Consider the following 12,912-nt stretch of genomic DNA (forward strand, 5'->3'; position numbering starts at 1 on the left):
GAATCTTTTTCGTGCCCTAATCCATCTCACCGCATCCTGTACATCCAATTCTTCTCTTATGTCATCAATCCTTATTCGGTCCCTGAGGGTGACTCCCTTGATAGTTCGCAGTATTTTCATCTCTGTAGTTCTCATTATTCTTTTTGTTATTGATGTCTCAGCTCTGGTTTCTGAGGTCTCACACACGTTTATAGATTCTGGTCTTGCTCTGCAAGCTCATCACTATATCTCTCAGATAGCCACCGACTTTTGATGCTTTCATAGCTTGTGTTCGTGCCTCCTCTGTTAGGTTTCTTTCATTAGATATATTCACTCACAGTTAGTTGAATCTTGATACCTGCTGTATTATTCCGCTATCGACTGTCAATTTGCATCTAATAGGATTTTTTGATATTACCATTGATTTTGTCTTGTTGACTGAGATGCTCAGCAAAAAGATATGGCTTACATATTTGGAAATGCGTAAGGACTTTTTAAGTGACAACTATTTAAAAAATACGACTTAAAAAAACAAGAAGTTCCGATTCGATAGAGTACAAAAGTTTGATTACCTGGGAGTAACGAAAAAAAGAGGCGATAAAAAATAGTTAGAGCTGTAGGAAATCTATTAAAGTCCAAATATATTTCAAGGGTAGCGAAGCTAAGAATTTACAGGACAGTGATAGAACCTACAGTTTTATATAGTAGTGAATGCTGTGTCATGAAAAAGAAAGAAGAGAACAGGCTAAATGCATGGAAGATAGAAGTGTTAAGAAAAATTTTTGAAGGGATATGCGTGGACCAAGATGAATGTAGAAGAATGCAGAGATTAAAAGGTTATATGGTCAGGCAGACATCGGCTATATAGTAAGGGGAAAAATACTGCGATGGTTAGGGCATAGAGCTAGAATGAAAGAAGACAGGTGGGGGAAAAGGGCCTTAACAAATGAAGAACACGCAAATAGAAGGAGTGGGCGTCCACGTAGAAAATGGCTAGATGCATGTAAGGAAGACTTAGAAGTTAGACATAGCGAACTGAAGCAATGTAATCGTGAACAAAAGGAAAGGAAAAAAGAGACTTCAAGCCGTAGGCGTAAAGGCATGTTTTTTTTATATGTATATTAAAAGGAGAGGCAAAAAAGCGAACAATCTTAGATAAGTGTAAATGTGAAGTTTGACGTCAGAAAAGTAAACCAGAGTTACGCAATAAATTAAAAGAAAAAAAGATGTTCAATTGGAGTATCGAGCCATCATCAAGTACCTGTATTTAAAAGGGTTAAGAGGTAAGCAGATTTGCGAAGGTATGCTTAATACCCTTGGTGATCAATGTCCTCCGTGAAAAATTGGACTGCAAGCTTCAAAAGAGGTAAAATTCCCATTGAAGATGATGACCGATCGGGAAGGCCAGTTTCTATGTCATTCCCCGAAAATATCGATGCAGTTCATGACATGATTCTAACAGACCGTCAAATTGGGCTAAAACGGATCCGATCTGAAGCACTGAATATTTCATACGTTCATCGTATAGTTCACGTCTATTTGGACATGAGAAAAATTGCCGCAATTTGGATCCCCAAATGTTTGAATGTTGACCAAAAGCGTGTAAGGGTAGAAGCGTCGCGTTCGATCTGTGCTCGATTTGAAAACGATGTAGACTTCTTAAACCGAATTGTTACTATGGATAAGACTTGGATACATTTCTACGATCCAGCAACAATCGATGGAATGGCGACACTCTGGATCTCCAAGACCTAAGAAGTTTCGTGTCCAAAAATCTGCTGGAAAAATTCTTGTTTCAGTTTTTTGGGATTTCTTGGTGAGGGTAGAATAATAACTGGAGATTACTATTCGACATTGATACGGGAAAAATTAAAGAGAAAAGACGGGGAAAGCTATCCAAAGTTATTTTGTTTTTGCAGGACAACGCCCCTGCACACAAATCTCATGTTGACATGCAAATAATTCGTGATTTAGGGTTTGAATTACTAGAACACTCCCCTTATTCACCGGATTTGGCTCCGTCCGACTATCATCTCTTTCCTCAACTGAAAAAAAGTTTGAAAGGTCGTAATTTTTTCATCGGTAATGAGGAGGTGATAAAAGCTGTGAAGGTCTGGTTTGAAGAGCAAGGAGAAACATTTTTTTGAAAAGTCTAGAAACGTTGCAGGTTCGCTGTAATAAATGTATCCAATTGAGAGGAGAATATGTTGAGTAATAAATAATTTTGACATTGAAATTTTGTTTAGTTCTATAGTAGGGTAGGAATTTATCCATATATCCTCGTATATTCAACACTATTCGAAGCAATCGCATATTTTGGCGGGCAGTCTATCCCCTTCGCCATTAATTAAAATAATACATTATTCAAAAATATTAATGTTATTCATTCATTTCGTGATATTTAAAAATGTACTTCTCTTCACAGTTATAAAGCAATTATTTTTTGTAATTCTCACATTCAATTCTCCACTATCAATAATAATGAACAAACCTCACGCTTTACCCATATTTATCTAACCAATCCAAAAAATTTTGTTTTCTTTACAAATGTGAAAAAATTCAAAGATATGATATTGTGTTCAGAAGTTATAAAAACCAATAACGTAGCTAAACTGATATTCGATACTAAACTAGGAAAATTACCTGATTGATTTATCAAATAAAATCAAACTTGAAATATAAGTTGTATATACACCCAAATAAATTTTACGTCAATATCATTTATTTGCTTTTCTCTTATACCCCGAATTAAAAGTAATTGTCCAATTGCAAACTGATAGAAATATAATAGAACAAATAAATACCTCGATAGAAAGTAATTAACAGCCTTCGAGTGATTTTACGTTGATTCCTAATTGTTATGTTCCATTTTATTGATTGGAAAAATAAAAATTTGAACGGAAAATTAAAACCTATCGTCCTAAAATTCAATTCAGAACAATACGAAAATCAATTAAGATAACATCTTAGTAATTACCATCAAATAATATTAGAAAAAAATAACACAAGTAGTTATAGTTTCCAGCATTATTTTGTAAAACCACGACTGGTCGCTCCTAATCACATTTCAGTTCCATTAAAAATGAAATATCGAGACAATTGTGGGGATATATTGTAAGAAATACTATCATCAATACTTATCATTGGTACTATCAGCTGAGGCAAACTTTACCAAAACTAAATACTATAAATGTCCCGGTAAAAACCATGGTAAAAAACCAACCAACCAACCAAGTTATGAACATGTTACATGTCATAAATTTAAACTATACGAGTATACAATAGATAAATATAATTGAAAAAACCGTCGGAAACGCGTGTATGATACAAGAGAAATATCTTTCTGAAAAAAATGTTCAACGTCAACGGTAAAAACCCAAATTTTCCACAGAACATCAAGGGTTCAAATAAATAATGAAGGTATTTCAGTGAGCTCTGGACGTTGGTGATCAAAATTTAAAAAAAATACCTACAAATTTAGTAATACATATTTATAAAAAAGGTGAATGATAAAAAGAATATATATGAAGTAGAACCAAAAATAATTTAGTGCTATGAAGCCTATATATTATGAAATGGAGATATGTTAACTTGTCTCAAAAATTAGTTTTTATACTTTATCTTATATTATATATGACTGATTAAATAAATAAATAAAAAGTAATGCCTTTAGGAGATACGACTTAAAAAGAATTTTTTCATAAGATAAGTCAACAAACAAGTGAAATACTTAAATTAATGATGAGCAAATAAGAATTTACACGTCAATTGCATACCTCATCTGAATTCAGTCCGCGACGCGACGGCGCGTTTTGGTTTCGCTCGAATAACAGCATGAAGTTTCGATTTAGGAAAACAAATTGTGTCACGGAACGTCGTATTTGAAACCTGTCAATACTTCGTTGAATATTTAAAAGCAGTTATTGCTAGTATTCACATACCCTGAGTCAATAATTTTAGAATAAAAACGAAAAAGCTAGTATCAGATTGTGATTAGTTATGTCTATCATCTTGACAAACTTCGATATTATTATCTATTACTGAACCTGTACATATAAATTACACAAATGCTCAGGGCCTCTGCTACCATATGTGCAAAGTGTGCAATGCACACGGGCGCCATCCTTTAGGGGCGCCAAAACCAAGGGGCCAAAAAAAATTTGAAAAAAATAAACAAAAATAATACGAAATTTTATTAGTATATCATCCAGTTACTGTTAATTCCTATGTTGCAAGACTTGCGAGATTATGTCAGGTTTTATTGTATAATACAAAATTTTGTTAACTAATTTTGCTGAATACCTTCTGTCTGCAATTTCAACGGTACAAGCGTTTTTATAAAATGGTAAGTATTCCCTACTTTAAAATGTTGTTCTGTTCTTGAAGAACGACTGACAGATCAGGATAATAAGGATGTAAGTTCCAATGATTTGTTTAATGAAATTAAAGTGTAAAGTTGTTTTCATTACCTGATGATACTCACCGTGACCTTTCACCTCCACCTTCCAAACGTAAGCATTTCACTAAGAATTCTTCTGACATTGCCTGTATCTGTAGCTTCTGGCGAGCGATCTTTTTCAAAATTATTAAAGGTCAACAAAGATTGTCTTGGCTAGCAATATTAGCAATTGAACAAGAAATTTTTGATGGTGAGGCGATGTAATTAACGAATTTGCAAGAGCAAAGTCTCCGAAAATATCGCTACAGTAGCGAGATCATTGTAGTAACGACGCTACTACAACAGCTATTTTTCTATTGTACCTAGATATCATTTTTGATTTTATAACGAAGTTATCAAGATTTTTGTTATTAGAAGTATATTTTTTTAAAATATTGTAGTATAAGTAGAAAGTAGTACTTATGTACGTGTTAATGAAAAAGCGCAAAACCTCACACTTATTTTTATTATAAAAGAATTACGAATATTATTTTGATTCAAATTTGACCCCTATTTATTATTAGTGGAATCGATTCTACTCACCATTCTGAATAAACTAATTTCAGGTTTTGCGCTTTCTCATTAGCACGTTGTATATGTAGACATGAGGCAATATTTCTGTTATAAAAATTAGTTTTGGGTTATTTTCTAGTATTTATGTACAACGTGTCTGTACCCCATTAGTTAAGTAAATGCTTTAAAATTAGTGTGAACAAGAATTTATTATTATTATTTCATTTTGATATTTTAGTATACAAATAAATATGACTTTTAAAGTTCAGTTCTTTGTTTTATTTCAAACCTAACCTAACCTACCTACTATAAAAAAAATAATTCAAAGTGCCTTAAGGGGCGCATACAGGTGCCAGTAGCCCTAACGGGGGCCATGCAAATGATGACAAACATTAAGAATATGAAAGATATCTACAATATCATCAATCATCCGTCATCAATAGATCTTCTAATATATTAAAAAATTTACTAGACGATATGAAGAATATATAACAACAGCTTCATTCTATATAAACATAGAAAAAGGAAGAAATTGTGATGTTCATAAAAATGTGGGAAAACTAACAAGTATTCGTTTGTTTTTCAATTGAATTAAATGATGATTAGAACTCCACTATCTATGATGTCAGGATTGCACACTTTTTTTCACCGAACTAGCTACCATATGGCACCACGAATTCAAAATAAGTTTGAACGTAGTTCTTATACAAAGCACCACTCTCATATGAGAACTATAAGAGAATTCGCAAGGAAACGCATAGGTTCGTCAGACCACTGGGAACGCTTCTCAAAAGATCTAGAACATGACTTCTACGGATTGCAAAAAGAAATGTGGAGATTTATAAGAGGACAGAGGCAAGAAATGAAAGAAATAGTAAAAGTAAAACATATGGGAATAAAAACCTGGATAAAAAGATTGTACTCACAAAACCAACTCAAATCACAACTGATGTCAGAGAAGAGCCGGGAAACTTTAAAGGAATCAATCTTTTGAACACTACTCAAAAAATGACAAACAAAATTTTAATCCAACTAATAAATCGAAGTATATCTTTCGAGGACAAACAACAATCGACAAAAGCCTTTGACAGAGTAAGATTAAAAGACGTGGTTCACCTTTTATACAATAGACATCATCAAAACAATCGAAGACAACAAAATACAGGCTAGAATACACGGATAACATACAGAGGAAATAAACATTGGCATCGATATAAAACAGGGAGATATTCCTTAAGCCCCCTACTTTTTAATCTCATAATGGATGAAATAATAAAGGCAGTGAAAAGGAGAAAAAGTTATAAGATGGAAAGTAGGGAATAAAAATTCTCTGCTATGGAAATGATGCAGAAAATGAAGACGATCTACAAAGATTGGTCCAAAAGTTTAACATAGTAGCAAAGAAGCTAAACATGGTAATTTTGTCCCAAAAAACAAAAACACTGGTCATTAGCAAAGAACCGATTAGATGTAAGTTAGATTTTGACGGTACCAGCATTGAACAGATTATGGAAACTAACTACTTGGGCATCACACTATCACACTGAGATGCAGAATCAGAAGTAAAAAAACAAATACAGAAACCTAATAGAGCAGCAGGATGCATAAATTATATGATATGGAGAAACAAACATATAAGAACGGAAACTAAGACTAGAATTTATTTGTTATAAGACCTATAATGACATACACACCAGAAACGCGACCAGAGAATCACGGGGAACACACTGAAATATCGAGAATACGAGTGGTTATTGAATAAAAAAAATAATAGAACAACTATATAAGTAGAATCACAAATGATAGTATAGTAAAGATCGCAAGAGACAAATAGGCCGCCCCCGGAAAAGATTGAGCGATAATATAACTTAAAAGATAGAAGAAGAAGCATTTGAGAACGTGTCTTTTTGATTAGTGATTTTCTCAATAAGCAGTTTTCAACTTATGGCTGGACTTAAACAATAGTTTAACTATTACAATGCAGGGCTGGATCCACACACGTCGTATATTAATTCAAATTCTCATTGGTCATATTTTCACGCCTTTTCACGCATAATGTCGAAGCTAAAATTATTATTTACTATTATTATTGGAAATTTCACACGACTGGTTTTATTGATTCATGGCAATGAACCGTACTACGTTTCTTTGAAAATTATATTTAGTGTATATTTACATAAACGCAAAAATAACATCTGAATTTTTGGCAGGAGTTTACTTAATTTTACTAATGATTTCGAACACTAACAATTTATATAAATAAAAATGCGTTGAAATAGTAACGATATAGTAATTGAATCCTGAGATATCGAATGAGTACTTCTATTTTTATAATTTCACTACAAGAAATTACTAATAGGCTAGTAGAGGTACTCACAAATACGAAGTGCAAGATAGCGACAAATCGCAATTCAAAGAAAATTAGAAATTTGAACTCGTTATAAGAACTTCTTCTTCTTCTATCTATTCTATAGCCAATTCTGCCTGTTTCTTCGTTTTGTTGTTCTTTTAAGTTATATTATCGCTCCATCTTTTTCGGGGGCGATCGATTTGTCTCTTGCGCTCTTTACTACCCTATCATCTGTCATTCTATTAATATGGTTGTTCCGCATTCTTTTTTTTATTCAATAACCACTCGTATTCTCGATGTTTCAGTGTGCTCTCCGTGTTTCTCCTCATTATTTTCATCTCAGCAGCTGTTTCCAGCATTCTTTGTGTTTTGGACGTTTCCGGTCGCGTTTCTGCTGTGTATGTCATTATAGGTCTTATAACAAATAAATTCTAGTCTTAGTTTCCGTTCTTATATTTTTGTTTCTACATATCATATAATTTATGCATCCTGCTGCTCTATTAGGTTTCTGTATTTGTTTTTTTACTTCTGATTCTGCATCTCAGTGTGATAGTGTGATGCCCAAGTAGTTAGTTTCCATAATCTGTTCAATGCTGGTACCGTCAAATTCTAACTTACATCTAATCGGTTCTTTGCTAATGACCAGTGTTTTTGTTTTTTGGGACGAAATTACCATCTTTAGCTTCTTTGCTACTCTTTGCTTACTACTCCTTTTCACTGCCTTTATTATTTCATCCATTATGAGTTAAAAAGTAGGGGGCTTAAGGAATATCTCCCTATTTTATATCGATGCCAATGTTTATTTCCTCTGTATGTTATCCGTGTATTCTAGCCTGTATTTTGTTGTCCTTATATATGTCTTCGATTGTTTTGATGATGTCTATTGTATGAAAGGTGAACCACGTCTTTTAATCTTACTCTGTCAAAGGCTTTTGTCGATTAAGCAAATGAACGCTGGTCGATTATAATCTAGAGCTTTCTCTGTCATTTGTCTAGTTACAAATACTGCGACTGTACACGATCTCCCACTTCTAAAACCTTGTTGTTCGTCCATTAAAGATATTCTTTGATTTATTAGTTGGATTAAAATTTTGTTTGTCATTTTGTTAAATTGAATGGGTAATTTAAAATTGGTCACACAACTACTATTTCCATCAATATCTAGAAAGCTTTTCTGTATGAGAGCTAGAAAAAGGTTCAATGCAAACTGAAATTGCAAAAGATAACTGGTATCGTAAAGATATTTCAAGAAATGTTCAAATTTTAGCATAAGAAATCAATTTTCACAACAAAACAGTAGTAACGAGGTAATAAACGCTTCATTAATGATACTATGCTCACAATGGACGACATTTTTTTTTAACTAATACTAATAATAATAGACAATTTTTCCAATACGAGAATTAACAGGTGAATAATGGCACGTATTAATAATGGGCAGTGATAATTATATAATACTTATTGTTATCGATTCTAAAGGTTCCAGCAAAACAGTACGGTGATGGATACGGAAAGGGCAGCGATCAAATAATGCGAATATGTGCAGGAAAACGCCTCCACATGAGCTAATTGTTAGCTTGTCAGTTTTGTTTGCAATACCATAACAATTTTCCAAAAATATATATTTTGACAGCTATAGATAAAATTGTTTAAGATTGTTTCGAAAATTTATTTGCAAAATCGCATATATAAATATTTTTGAGGAAATTATAGAAATAAATTTGTTTAACATTCCAGTAGAATGCAAAAATGCATCATTAACGTTTGCAATCCGTGGTAAACAATAACAATTCGGTGAAATTTCTGCATTAATGAATTATGTATGAAACAACTAAAATGAGGATACACGTTTCGTTGAGTAACGAAAAAATGAGTAACGTTCGTGACCTAGAACTAAAAACCCAATCTTCTTTTATCCAGCTATTATGGACAATTTCGTTTAGATAAATTAACCAAATAGGCTTATTTCTGTCGATAATAATAGTGTCTGTTATTATCGTTATTATTGAATATCTAAAAAAATATTGAACTAAACGTTTTCGTTATGACTGAACTTTGTTATCATGATGTTAAAAGTTAACGTGTAAGTTAAGTTACAGCGAACCTGCAACGTCTCTAGACCTTTCAAAAAAAATGTTTCTTCTTGCTCTGCAAACCATACCTCCACAACTTTTATTACCTCTTCGTTACCGAAGAAAAAATTACGACCTTTTAAACTTTTTTCTGAGTTGAGAAAAGAGATGATTGTGGGACGGAGCCAAATCTGGTGAATAAAGGGGGTGTTCTAATAATTCAAACCTTAAATCACGAATTTTTTGCATGGCAACATAAGATTTGTATTCAGGGGGGTTGTCCTGCTAAAACACAATATCTTTGGATAGCTTTCCGCGTCTTTTATCATTAATTTTTTCCCGCAGTAATGTCGAATAGTGATCTCCTGTTATTGTTCTACCCTGATCCAAAAAATCAATCATGATTACTCAGGGACAATCCCAAAAAACTGAAGCAAGATTTTTGGACACGAAACTTCTTAGGTCTTGGAGAACCAGAGTGTCGCAATTCCTTCGATTGCTGCTTTGTTTCTGGATCGTAGAAATGTACCAAAGTCTCATCTATAGTAACAATTCGGTTTAAGGAGTCTACATCGTTTTCAAATCGAGCACAGATCGAACGCGATGCTTCTACACTTGCACGCTTTTGCAGCAATTTTTCTCATGTCCAAATTGACGTGAACATGATGAACGCATTCGTATGAAATATTCAGCGCTTCTGATCAGATCCGTTTTAGCCCTATTCGACGATCTGATTAAATCATGTCATGAACTGCATGTATATTTTCGGGGACTGACACAGAAACTGGCCTTCCCGATCGGTTATCATTTTCAATGGAAAATTTACCTCTTTTGAAGCTTGCAGTCCAATTTTTCACGGTCTCATACGAAGGACATTGATCACAAAGGGTATTAAGTATACCTTCGTAAATCTGCTTACCTCTTAACCCCTTTTAAATACAGATAGGAGAGAAACAGCGGCTGTAGCTTAAAAATGTGTTTCCCTTAAAACCAAGTATTCCAGCATTATCTTAAGATCTTATGAATACTGTCAAATATCGAGGTGGATTGTTTTCTGTAGCCAGTCTCTATTATTTTTGTTGACTACATAATTCTCAGCCAAGGTTACACGGTTAAAATTTGCGAAGATTATCGATTATCTTTTAATCGATATTTAGAAAAAATCATACTTTGAAAATGAAAAAGATGATTTTGTGGACACTAATAATTAACACTTAAATCAAGTTCATAAACTGTTGATTTTTCATTTCAAAATATTTTTAATGCTATATGATATTAATATTTTTTGTGTTTCGCTTCTTTGTAGTACATATATTACTATTGATTCACTGTTATTTATATTTTCTTAAAGGAGTATATGTAGCTATAAGCAGGTATCTACAAAAAAAAAGTATATGGTCGATATTTGTTGTATATTTAGTCCTTGAGTATTTTTAGTGTTTATTCAGTAACGTCCTTGTGAATAAATCGATTTTTCTGGGAAACCCATTATTCATAAATTTATATCGTGCTCTAGCAAATAGTAATTTTCAGAAGAAAATCTTTCGATTTTTTGTTTGATTGTATAAGTTCCGTATAACAGAAACATGATAAGAGAAAGTTTCAAATTTTTGTTAAGAGATATTACAAAGATCATAGTGAATATATACCTACAGCATGCATAACTAAATTTATTTTAACCCAATTCGACAAATTTTTTATATAATATATATATATATATATATATATATATATATATATATATATATATATATATATATATATATATATATATATATATATATCCTTTAAATCTGGTGGAAATTTTTTTTACATACAAGGTATGAGTATGATTATTATATAACCAGAAGCTTTTCCAAGAAAACGGTAATCGTGTCACCACATTTCTGGACAAGTCTATATCTTATGATCTTCTCCAAAAATACGTTTTTGAGTGAATTTAATGTTTTAAGAATAGGTGTGAAACAACCGACGACGTTTCAATTAATCAACAACGATCATCGACTGAATATTCAAGGGCCCCAAGTGAGAATTTGATATGATGAAGACCCCATTTGTGGGAGACCTGAAAGTTCTGAATCCTCTGCCACCAAAAAAGTGTTCCTAGCAAAATTATCGGCTACGTAACTTTTTTATTTTCCCGGGTAGAGATGGCGCTTACAAGATTTGAGAACAGTTGAAGCAAAAGTAATAGAGGCTCTCAAGTAGCTGACAAAAGGGCTCCAGCACTCTTTTTAACAATAGATTAATGAAAAAACCGCTTCGTAGTTTTTAAAAAAATGTTTTAAAACATTTTGTATTTTTCCATTATACTTTTACAAAATATTCTTGATAGTTTGGAATGTATTGAATGTTTTTTGGCATGATTACTTCCACTAAAGTCATGGGACATACGATTTCTTACATATGTTTTGTCGCCTGCCTTAATTTTAAGGTACTAAGCCGAATACACACGGATCAACTCAAAAGAAACTCATTTCTGACGCAAATCTCTAACTGTTTTGGAATGAATGAAAACCTTTGTTTTTGAATGGAGAACTACAAACAACCAGTCGGCAACCGGTTTAAAGAAATTAAACCTTTTGATTCGCTGGCAACTTACATGGGTTTCAATGGACAAAGGTTTGTGAAGTTCGCGGTGAACCTTTCAGATACTTTATTGACGTTCATAGTTTTCACATTATGAAAAATGAATATTACAATTCAGTTTTAGAGTGAATCGTAGCTTATTCCTAAAGAAAGAAACACCTTCTAAATGATATATACCAAGCCGAAAATTCCCATTAAAAATTGGGCATTGAAAATAAGGATCATGTTTAAAGAGTACCAATTTATAATTTCGGGATTTTTTATGAATATGTACAATAATTGAAATAATGAATTTATTTCATCAAATTTGTCCTCGCTATATAATATAATAATACCAGGTAATATAATTTTATATGTAGTGATAATTATATTAAGATCGCCCATTTTAAAAATGTAATTGCAAAACTCATAGTGTTTAATGAATATTCATGTTATTATCCTGAACAGACTGTTTACACTACCACTACACCAACACTCACGATTACAATGTCTAACGCACGTTTCGTATTCAGTATGAATATCTACAAGGGTTCCAGAAATTCTATGAAATTAACAATATTGAAAAGTTCCGAAAAGTGATTCGAAAACCATATGTTAAATAAGTAGAAAATAATTCATTATACATGACTTACCCTTATCATTATATTTTATTTCAACTGTAGAAAATAATTTATTTGAAAGTGATGTGGATAAGGTTATAAAAATAATAAATATTTTTAATATAATTCGATATTTATTGAAAAAGGGACGGTCCGGTCCGTACCATTGCCATAAGTAATAAAAATAGCACAATAAGTACTTAATAAAATTACAAAGATTAAATTCATTTTATTGAAATAGAATGTAACAGAAACCCCTATGAAGTAAATTAATAATACTACAGGTAGGTACATAGGTTAATTAACTATTACAAAATACAGTAAAGCAGATATTTTGTACGAAAAACTGTATATTATAGGATTATACCTATT

At 32.3% G+C, this 12,912-nt stretch overlaps 1 protein-coding gene across 2 annotated transcripts in view; it reads right to left on the reverse strand.

Moving 5' to 3' along the window:
- The window catches only part of LOC130893563 (solute carrier family 12 member 6), a 72,031-nt gene that overhangs the window by 57,737 nt on the left and 1,382 nt on the right, over positions 1-12,912 (reverse strand). The gene's annotated exons all lie outside the window — the stretch shown is intronic.

This window comes from Diorhabda carinulata, chromosome 1, assembly GCF_026250575.1.
Source record: "Diorhabda carinulata isolate Delta chromosome 1, icDioCari1.1, whole genome shotgun sequence".
Taxonomy (NCBI): domain Eukaryota; kingdom Metazoa; phylum Arthropoda; class Insecta; order Coleoptera; family Chrysomelidae; genus Diorhabda; species Diorhabda carinulata.